General features: G+C 26.5%; 1 long non-coding RNA gene across 1 annotated transcript; it reads right to left on the reverse strand.

Moving 5' to 3' along the window:
• Positions 1-2,852: 2,852 nt before the first annotated feature.
• On the reverse strand, positions 2,853-6,104 carry LOC129964181 (uncharacterized). Its single transcript, XR_008784077.1, has 3 exons — positions 6,039-6,104; positions 4,927-5,176; positions 2,853-2,955 (listed from the first exon to the last, which is right to left on the reverse strand). It is a non-coding gene; the product is annotated as an uncharacterized LOC129964181 (long non-coding RNA).
• Positions 6,105-10,446: the final 4,342 nt, after the last annotated feature.

Consider the following 10,446-nt stretch of genomic DNA (forward strand, 5'->3'; position numbering starts at 1 on the left):
TATATGTAAATAAAGTAATACTGTCTCTATATATATATTTCAGACGATGGACATTTTTCATATTATCTTCATATTACAAAAACACCAACAATAGACCAAGAGTTTTTCCAAGCCCTTCTGTTATTTTTATTACCTGCAAAAAATCATGCACCAGATTAGAGAAAGCCAGACAGCACATTGAAAACGCGGTAAAAAAAAAAAGGCCCTTTTATTCAGATTTCAAATTCTTTATTCAGATTTCAATTCAAATTTTATTCAGATTCTCTAAAAGTATCTTCCAAACTGAACAAGTGAGAATAATGGGAATATAAAAACGCAAGGCCCATTCCTTTTCCCATCTTCTCGCCGGTATCTTCCACTCTGTTAATTCAACACCAGAAAATATAACTCGAATCAACAAACACGGAATATTCTTTCTTCTCTCCTTATGTTTCTGTACAAAACTGTGGAGTGCATTTTACAAGGTCTTAATTTGCAGAAAAACAGGAGACAATTTCTTGTAAACAAACCTAAGAAGAAATACATTAAAATCTACTCCCAGATAAAAATTTCTTCCAACAAATCTTATCCTAATGCTTCAACGTTCTCCATAAACATCAATCGTTTTAAATTTTCTTCAAAAGTACTGTTTATTAAAAATTTTTATAAGATTTCATTAAAATTTGCAACATTTAACAGATTAATTAATTATATTCACTACAGCAGTTACTGAATCAATTAAGTTATTGAAAATGAGTAAATAAATAAATTAAAGGTCTCTGATTGTTTCAATTAATTTTTAGATGATATTTTAATAGCAATAATTCCGATTGTATAACTGATTTAAAGTAGGATATTTTCAAGAAGCAATATATTCATGGGAGAACAATATTTCAAAATCTATATATTTTATATACAAAAAATAACATTTATTGAAATTCATCTGTATATTTATTATGTTTCAAAAATAATGTTTAAGACAATACAGTAGTTTTTAAAAAAGAATAATTTTTGTGATTTTTAACTGCATTCTAATTCCACTATAATTATACTATTCAAAAGTTTTAATTAATTTTAAAAATCCCAATTAGAGATTTAAATTTTGCTAGGATTTTACAAAGAAAATATGAGTATTTTCTTTCTAAATCAGCCGATATATCGTTTGAATTTAATCACAAAATATATTGCAGATAGTAAAAATAACTCTCAGATTTTCTGGAACACCCTTAGTAACCTTCAGATTCTTTAACACAATTATTTTCTTCTTTCGAATATTGCCAATGACATAAACACATTTTCTTAAATTAATGAAAGTCATTCGGAGTATCTTCCTCAGAATATATCCATTGCCATTTTAAGGGGGGAAAATTTATTATTTTTAAAAAATAGATATAGAAACATAATTAAATTAGATTAATGCATTTTTAGCATCGACTGATAAAGTTCTAAAAAAAAATTCTTTGAGCCAAAAGGGTAACCCATGTTTGAGACAGTACATTTCTCAACGAAAAATGAAATAAACAAAACAAAAGTATAAATGAATGAAAAATTCCAATTTTCAAATGAATGGAGACAAATCAAGTAAACAGAAAATTTTTCCAAGACTGCTCACGAAAATTTGTTGACTTTTTTCTTGAACATGAAGTTCCCAAGATTAAAATTAACTTTTTGTGCAGAAGTGCAGCAAAAACCTTCTTGGACTTTGACAGATTCATTAAAGCAGAGTGAAGGTAAATTGCCTCAGTTGAATTACTTCGGAGCTCTCGTTTAATTTTTTTAATTAACTTTCAAAAATTGCTTTTCAAGCATTTATTATTCTATGATCTTAATGGTGATCACTGAATTATTTTCATAAAAATGTTGAAACATAAAAAGTATATGTATTTTCTTAAAAATATGTATTCTTTATTAAATAACGAATTTTCTACTAAACGAATTTTCTAATAAAAATAAATTCTTAAACATAAGAAAAAAGACTGCATGCCGTAAAATGTCACTAAAAATTTTTTGCAAATGGTAATCTTTTATCTTATTGTACTTTTCTTTAAAACAAGTCAGAAACTGAAATAAAAGTTTGAAAATATCTACAAAAATCCAAATCAAAATTATTCAATTGAAAAATGATGTTTGCTATATCTTATGGTTAATTTTATTATTCTTTACTACCATTTAGCGAAATGGAATGAGTTATAATATGTAAAGGGAAGTTTTTTTATAACAATGGATTGCAGTCTTTTGAATGTCAGGGAAAAATTTTTTTTCTTGAGTAGTATGGAATCAATGTAAAAGAATAGGATAAGGCTATTTTGGTTTTGAATTATTCCGGTCACAAAAAGAAATGAAATAAAAAAGGAATGAAAAAAATTTGAATAAAAAAATAAAAACAGTTAAAACGATTCATTAAACAGAATACTAAAAAGAGTTTGCAGTATTTCCCTACAATCAACTTTTTTATTTAGATAAAGTGAAATTCTCGTTAAAAAGTTTAAAGTTTGAGCTATCAAAAATTTTTTTAATTACATGTCTTCATTCTCAATTGAAACTTAAATTTCATCAGGATATGCATTAATTAATAGCGATCAAAAGCAATTTTATTATGCGTAATACATATTCAGGACCTATTTCTAGCTTATTAGAGATGCAAGAAATTAGATAAATAAATAATAGCATCTCTATGTTTTGAAATGTTAAATGATTTGTTGATTAAAATGAAATTTTTATATGTATTAAGGTTGAATTCTTTCTATTGTTTTTTACAAAAAATTTAAATATATAATTTCAGTTTTAGAAAATTTTGTGTGTGTTCTGGAGGAAAAAAAAAACTAATAATGCGATTTTTATAAAAATATTACAGTTTATTTAGCTATCACCCAGCATTATAACAGCAATAAAATTCGTTGCTGAATTATTATCCGCAAACCAGAATGCCGTTGTCCAATTGTTAGCTTAAATATTCTCCGTATTTCTTGCTGTCACCTGGGAAAGAAAAAAAAATATTTCTTGAAAAAGTTTATTTTATAGTGAATAAGTAAAAGCGATGACTGTTTAATTTATATGACTTGAGGGAAGTCACAAACTTGATTATTTAATATACAAATATTTTACAAATTATCGATTTTTTTATTGAAGAAAAAAGATGAAATTTAGGTGTTTCTTAATTTTTTGATGTAGAAAATGTTTCACAGATGAATGAGCTGATTGAAATTAACTAGCAATTAAAACCAAAGTACAAATGAAATACTTAAAGACCTTAAAAAGTCATAGATAAATGTATTATTTCAAAAACAATTAAAAATTAATTATAGTAAGGAAACGCTTAGGTATTATTTATTTTAGCCTTTAGATTTCTAAAATTTTTCCATTGAGTTAATTTTTAAATAAATTAAAAAATTATAACTTTATTAAAATTAAATAAATTTAAAATGATACTTTTATTTAAAAATTATAATTTAAAAATAATACTTTTAATTAAAATGGAAGTTAAATATTAAATAGAGCTGTTTATTATGTATCGCAAGCTTTTATTAATTCCATCATCTATCAGAGAATTTTTTTATTTGTTAATGACATTCTTACCATTAAACTATAAATATTATTAAAATTCACTCTCTGAGTAATTTTAAAATCACCTTCAAATAGTTTTATAATTATTATAGCAATATATATTATTTCAATTTCATTTCAAATTTGAATATTTACTTGCTAATGATATTCTATTAAAAAAGTACAACGCCAATTTTAGACATGAGATACTAACACATTATAAAAGACAAGAGCACATCAGAATCTTGTTAATTAATGTAAATTGGGAAAATTTAATTAACTTTATGATAGAAATGACATCAATACGACATTTTTGTGAAAAAATAGAACTTATTCTAGAGACGACGAACTTAATTATATGTTAGATGCAGAAAAATATTAAAGTACGTAAGAACTTGGCAATAATAAAAGCGAAAAAAATCCTTATGCGTAAAGATTTAACAGAAATTAGCATCGTAAGGAAGTACAGCATTTGGCGATAGTTCTAAAAAATTTCTTATTAAATACGTACGGGTAATAAAATCAAAGAATAAAAAAAAAGTTTCATTAAAGCTAAATCAAATGAAAGCATTTGTGCCTTAAATTTCTTTAGTAGTGCTTTGTCGATTCTGAATATCTATAATGGTTTTCCTTGGAATTGTCAGTGATTTAAAAAAATCTCTTTTTTTCACATTATGTTTGAAAAGAATTGTAGCAGTAATTGTATTGTTCTCAGACAAAAGCAAAAAAAAAAATAATTAAAGGTTTTGCTGATAAATTGCATAGTAAAGATCAAGATCTATATAGAGTGGTTTTCAGATTAAAATATTTTTTAAAAGGTTAACGATTCGATGTAATTTGTCAAACGTATTTTATACGTGGTAATGTAGTTCGTATATTGATATTTTACTTTTTCTTCTGTATTATATTTATGGATTATAATTTTATGTTTCGCTAAAACTTAATAAAACAAAATTTTTGTGAAACCTTAAAATTAAAGACATCTTTGTATGTATTCCTTTTATTCGTTTGAATCGGAAACTAATTATTTCAAATATTTTTATCCTTTATACACAATATTTTAATCCTACAATCCATTTTTCATTTGGTACAATTCATAAATATTTAATAACAGTGGTTGCACTATAGTTTATTTCGTTAGGAAAGCTAATTAAGAACAAAAATGGTAAATTTTTAAGTTCTCAGGAAATATATTTTTAGGTGTTGGAACTCCGAAACTCGCATTAAGGTACATTTAGAAATATATTCTAGATTTATCATTTAGAAATATATTCTATATGCATTTTGGATTTTGTAGCACTTTCAGAGATCAGCAATTATTCTAATTAGGCTTCTTTTAATCGATGACATTTTATATTAAAATTTTATTTTATATTGTCTCATGAATGAATGCAAGTTTAATACTTGTTTTTAATTCTTTAGTGTCAGTTTATTCGTATCCCTGATGTCCATGATGATGGTGTTCATTGTGCTGAATGTGGAAATAACGTTCACTGTGCCCATGCCCGCCATGATGATGATGCTCATGACCGTGAGGTTGGTGCTCAATAGAGACCTTGTAACCATGCTGATCGAAGTGACCGTGGAAGCCCTCTCCTTGGATTTCCTCGGCGGTAACAAGGACAGCCATTGCAATGACGGCAAATGCGCAAATCTAATGGGAAAATAATGTTTGATTTATTTACCAATTTTACATCACCTAAAAATTCCGAATTTTACAAATTCTTCCTAAGAGTTATTTCCATCTTACATATTAGGTATAAAATAAAGAATTTCTTCAAAGAATTTTGATAAAAATAGTAAAATAATACAAACAATGAAGAAATGAAGCATAAAATGTATCTGTGCCCTTATCATATGTTACGGATTAAATTAGAGTATAAGATCCTTTTTGTATTCTATATACTTCACCATTAATAAATTACATGCGCGTTTCATTTTTTAGATGTAATGTGGGATGTAATATAACTTTGTGGAAGTTTGATCACCGTTTAAGGATATTTTATAATGCTAAAATAAATTCATATTAACTTCTGGAATATTTTAATTTGGTTAGTTACTTAATCTTATTCTCATGAAATGACAAACTTTATAAATAATAAAGCTTGTAAACAAGTATTATGTATTTACTTTATTGAATTATTTGAAAAACATCTCGAAAACCATATTCAATTACTTTATAAAAATGATTGTTTTAAAATTCTCACATCCTTTTAGATCTAAAGAAACAAAAATAATTTATATATTTTTAGGATAAAATAAAGTCCGGGTATTGTATAATTTTTAATAAAAATTCAAAAATGATTTTTTTAAATGAATCCAATTGTATATTTTTTTTAAAAACACAAGAAATTGTATCAATATCTAAAATTTCAGTGTTAAACTAATTTTGTAAAGAATAAGGAGAAAAAAAACTTGATTCAATCAAACTTGAAAAAATAGATAAAGTTCTTCAAAAGCATTGAAAACTTTCGTAAATGATTCTAGAACAAATCCACCTTTCTAAACAATCTTACCACCAGTTTATTCATCGTTTTCGTCAGAAAAGTAATCCAAATGAAAGCAATCCAATGAACACAAATATTAACTGTTGTCAAACACGCGTTTCCACTGAGCTTTTATAATACGCACAATCTGATCTACATTTAAGATCGTCACAATTCATTAGTTTTTACGCTCTTTTAATGCTTAGGTATCAGTATGTAGATAAATAGAAGGAAACAAAAAGGTGAAATATAGATTAAGCCTTTTATTATGGGTTTAAAATCCGGAAGACATTTCAAAATCATTTTCGTTTTGTTTTAGCGAAGTATGAACTTGTTATTGCAAATAACAGGAATTAGAGATTTTTGTTCATAATAAAAATTACTTGTCTTATGTTTCACATTCGTCAGAAATTGTTTCTAATAGGCAATATTATATCGAATAACGAGGCATTCTGTTGTAAATGGAACAAAAGTTAAACAAATTATATTATCAACACTCTTTTACGATTGGAATTATGCAAGGGTTCTTGTATTATATTCATCTTACATATGAATGATTGATGCTGCAAATAGGATAGGAAATCGGAGAGGATTAGCGATGTAACAATTGTTTGTGAAAATGTATAACAATTTTCTTTTCATTACCTTCTTAATTCACAGCGATGACATGTTACACTAATTTAATATGTATTAAGTTTTTTAAGCATTCACAAGAAGTCTGAACTTTTCACTAATGTGAGAAATAAAAGAATAAATAATGACTCTATAAATGTGCCTATAACTCCACACAACCATAGTCCCTATTTTGATTAGTTATTTTTAGTCTAGGAAGAATATTTTACCTTGTAAATTTTAAAAAAATCCATCAGAAAATCAGATAAGTTTAGTTAATTTCACAACAAACATTTTAGTATAGGAGATTCTTTTAATGACTGTGAGGATATTTCATGTGATGAAATTACATGACTTCAGTTTTTGTCTATTAGCTCTTGTTTGTTGAATATGACAATAGTACAATTTAAGTTAACACAATAAACTGAGCTTGGGAAATTTTCCATATTGATTTATACATATAAAAAAATTGGCAGTTTGCAAAACAATACTATCACACTCTTCTAAATCTATTATAATTAAATTAACAGTTATGAGGAAAATCAAATCAAAGTAAAAGAAAAAGATGTTTTTTTTTTATTCCGAATACTTCTTTCGTTTTACAATCTTGAGTGCACTTTATTTATGCAGTTCCTGCAGATTTGAAATCAAAGTAATCTGTGATAATAGGGCAATCCCATCTACCTTGATACTGGCCTTCTATTGTCTTTATACTCTTGTGAAATCGTTCATTTTGCTCATCACAAATATTGCTAAGATTTTAAATGATTCCACCCAATTAGCTGTGCTCAAAGTATTGGAGTTAAATTTAAAAAATCATCCTCCTTCGTTAATGTTGCGAAACATTTTAATTAATAGTGAAAAAAGAACAAAAATACTTCTGTAAACTTAAAACTTAATTAACAATTACGAATGAGACGAATCAAACAAAAACAAAAGAATCAGTTATTTAGTTGCAAGCCGAAAATTTTCTTTTGCTCAGCATTATTAGGTGAAATTTGTTTTCAAAATCTTTTTCTAAATACCAAACACAATTTGTATCAGTTGAGTATCCGTATCCCCCTAACTTTGTGAAATCGTTTTATATTATAAGGTTTATCTTTTAAAAATGGTGACATAATAATACATAGAAACATGTGATTGGTATTTGAGTTTTGTTCTCTGAAATATCATTAAGGAAAACCCACATGATGCAAGAACACCAAACTGAGGGATATATATATTTCAAAATGTGGAGAAACGAAATACGCTAAATAATAAACATTTAAATATTTAAAAAATATGAATAAATAAAATTATATATATATATATATATATATATATATATATATATATATATAGAGAGAGAGAGAGAGAGAGAGAGAGAGAGATGATAGAAATATAATTTATCATAAGAAATTGAATATATATGTAAAATAAATAAAGATATTGATATATGAAATATAATATAAAATAAAATATAAAAAAATTGAATAGAAATATAATAAGAATATGGATTTTGTTTTTAAAATATAAAACTCTTTTTTCCATAAAAAATAAAATTTAAATCGACAATTTACAATAATGACGATTCTTAATATCATTTAAATTTCTTTGTAACTTTATTATGCTTTTAAAATAATTAATTTGAATCACAACTCTGAATGAATCATTATACCCACTGGATAAAGTTTATTTTTTCTGCAGTTTATTATTCGAATTTACATCGAATTTATCAGCTAATTTTTAATAACCTTTCAACTTCATTTCCCCCTTATGTTCTGAAATGCATAACAACAATATATAAAACTCTCGCACTCACCAGTTCGTTTACTTTACTATTACATTCTGAAAATGAATACTTAAACTGCAACTAACCATTCTGACATTTGGAAAATTCAAAAATCAATTACTGATTTAAAATGGTTGTCCTTGCAGCCTCGGCTTATTAATTCTAATCGAAATTCAAGTAGCCAATTCATATCGAATAATTAGAAAATCTTAAAAGCAAAGCCTATGAGGAAACTGCAGCCCTGAGATTTTAAGTTGTGCTAATCCCTTCTTCCAAATGCAATATTTCATCGATTTGTCTCAAAGGATTATAGTTGATCGCATCTTCCAAGAAAAGGAATGTGTTGATGAAGGCATGATTCATTTTCTGAAATGAAAGTCTCTAGAGAAAATGACTTCTGAATTGATTCGTTTCAGCACACATAATTGCTGACATTAACTAATAAATGTTAATTATCGAGTTATTGATTTTGAAAATTTTCGTAAACAGACAAAGAATTATGCGAAAATAGAGAATTCGAAAAGTTGAAAAGACTAATGGGCTTATCAATTATTTAGAGTTTATGTCTGAGTGATAATAGGTATAATAATTTAGTAGCAAATAATTTGATGCCAATTTCCTTATAATTCATTCATCTCAGAAGGAATGGTATCATCAAAATATTCTCTCATTCTCTCTGATAAAGGGGAATTTGTGTTTTTGATGCATTATTTCCTGACCAATTCAAACCAAAATTTGGCACAGATCTACAATTGCAGTCACAAAATTACATACCAAATTTGATAAATTTGACACAGCGCTACATTTGCAGTCACAAAATTACATACCAAATTTGATACGTTTAAGTTATTGCGTTTTTTAAGTCATCGTGTTTAAACTTTTTAAAATAAAGCCGACAAACGATCAACCCCCCTGATTGAATTTGGTTTCCCAGTATTGAAGAAACACTTATCCGAAACAAGGTTCATATAAGACTATTCAAAAAGGTGCCAAGAACTGGTTCAATAGCCAGGGACCTGATTATTACCAAGGCGGGTTAAACAAATTTATCAGCGGAGTGATAAATGCCTCAACAGGTTTGGTGATTATGTAGAGAAGTGACCGCGGCATATGTCTCTTAATTACCATTTATATCCTGCGTCTATTGTTGATAAAGCATTTTTCCTTTGCCTTGTAAGCATTTTTTGGATCACCCCCCGTAGATCTGTATCAATATTTTAGACAAAGTCAGTAAAAGAAAAGAAGATATACAGTTTTCCTCAAAAAGCTATGAAATTTAACACAAAATATATTATTTTGTGTAAATATGACCACTTGAATACATATGTAAAATTTCACCTTAGAAATTACAACAAAATTCTTACTTAGAAATTACAATTCCAACAAAAGATAACAAATTTGTAAATAAATACTTAGCAGCAATGATTAAGAAATTTATATGTCTATTTCTTTGTAAATGTAATGAAAGTTTCAAAGGAAACTATATAAAGAATGATTTATGATAAATAATTGGGTTAAAAAATTCTATTGAAAAAAAGATATTATTTACGTAGCAAACTGTTTAAATAAAGTGACACAATTTCAATCAAAGTGATTCTATCTTTAAAAGATTAAAAGTTTAAAGCATTAGTTTATAAATTTTTTTCAGAGGAATTAACACCCGATATTACTTATCATACATTTCACACTTTATTTTCATGTGCTTGCATTTCAGAGAAAACTCTCCAGAGGTATTAACTTCATCGGAAGTAACTTTTCATCCTGAAACAAATTCTGCATTATGACGTCAACCACATTTTTCAGAAAGTAATTGAACCACCTCCTGTCTTTTAGAGGAATTTTTTAAGTAGTTTACTTTTGTTTTTCGCGACCATCTGACATTTGATGAGAAAATTGAATTAAAGCAGCGGTCTCATAAAAGCTCATGAAATTTAATTTGCACATTAGCCTTCTAAAATGTCAAAAGCCAAAATTTTACATGCGCTGATCGTGGTTAATATCTTGTTGTTATTCAGATAATAAAAGTGAGGATGTGGTGCGAAATAATGTAGCGTT

The sequence above is a fragment of the Argiope bruennichi genome, chromosome 3, assembly GCF_947563725.1.
Source record: "Argiope bruennichi chromosome 3, qqArgBrue1.1, whole genome shotgun sequence".
Lineage (NCBI taxonomy): Eukaryota > Metazoa > Arthropoda > Arachnida > Araneae > Araneidae > Argiope > Argiope bruennichi.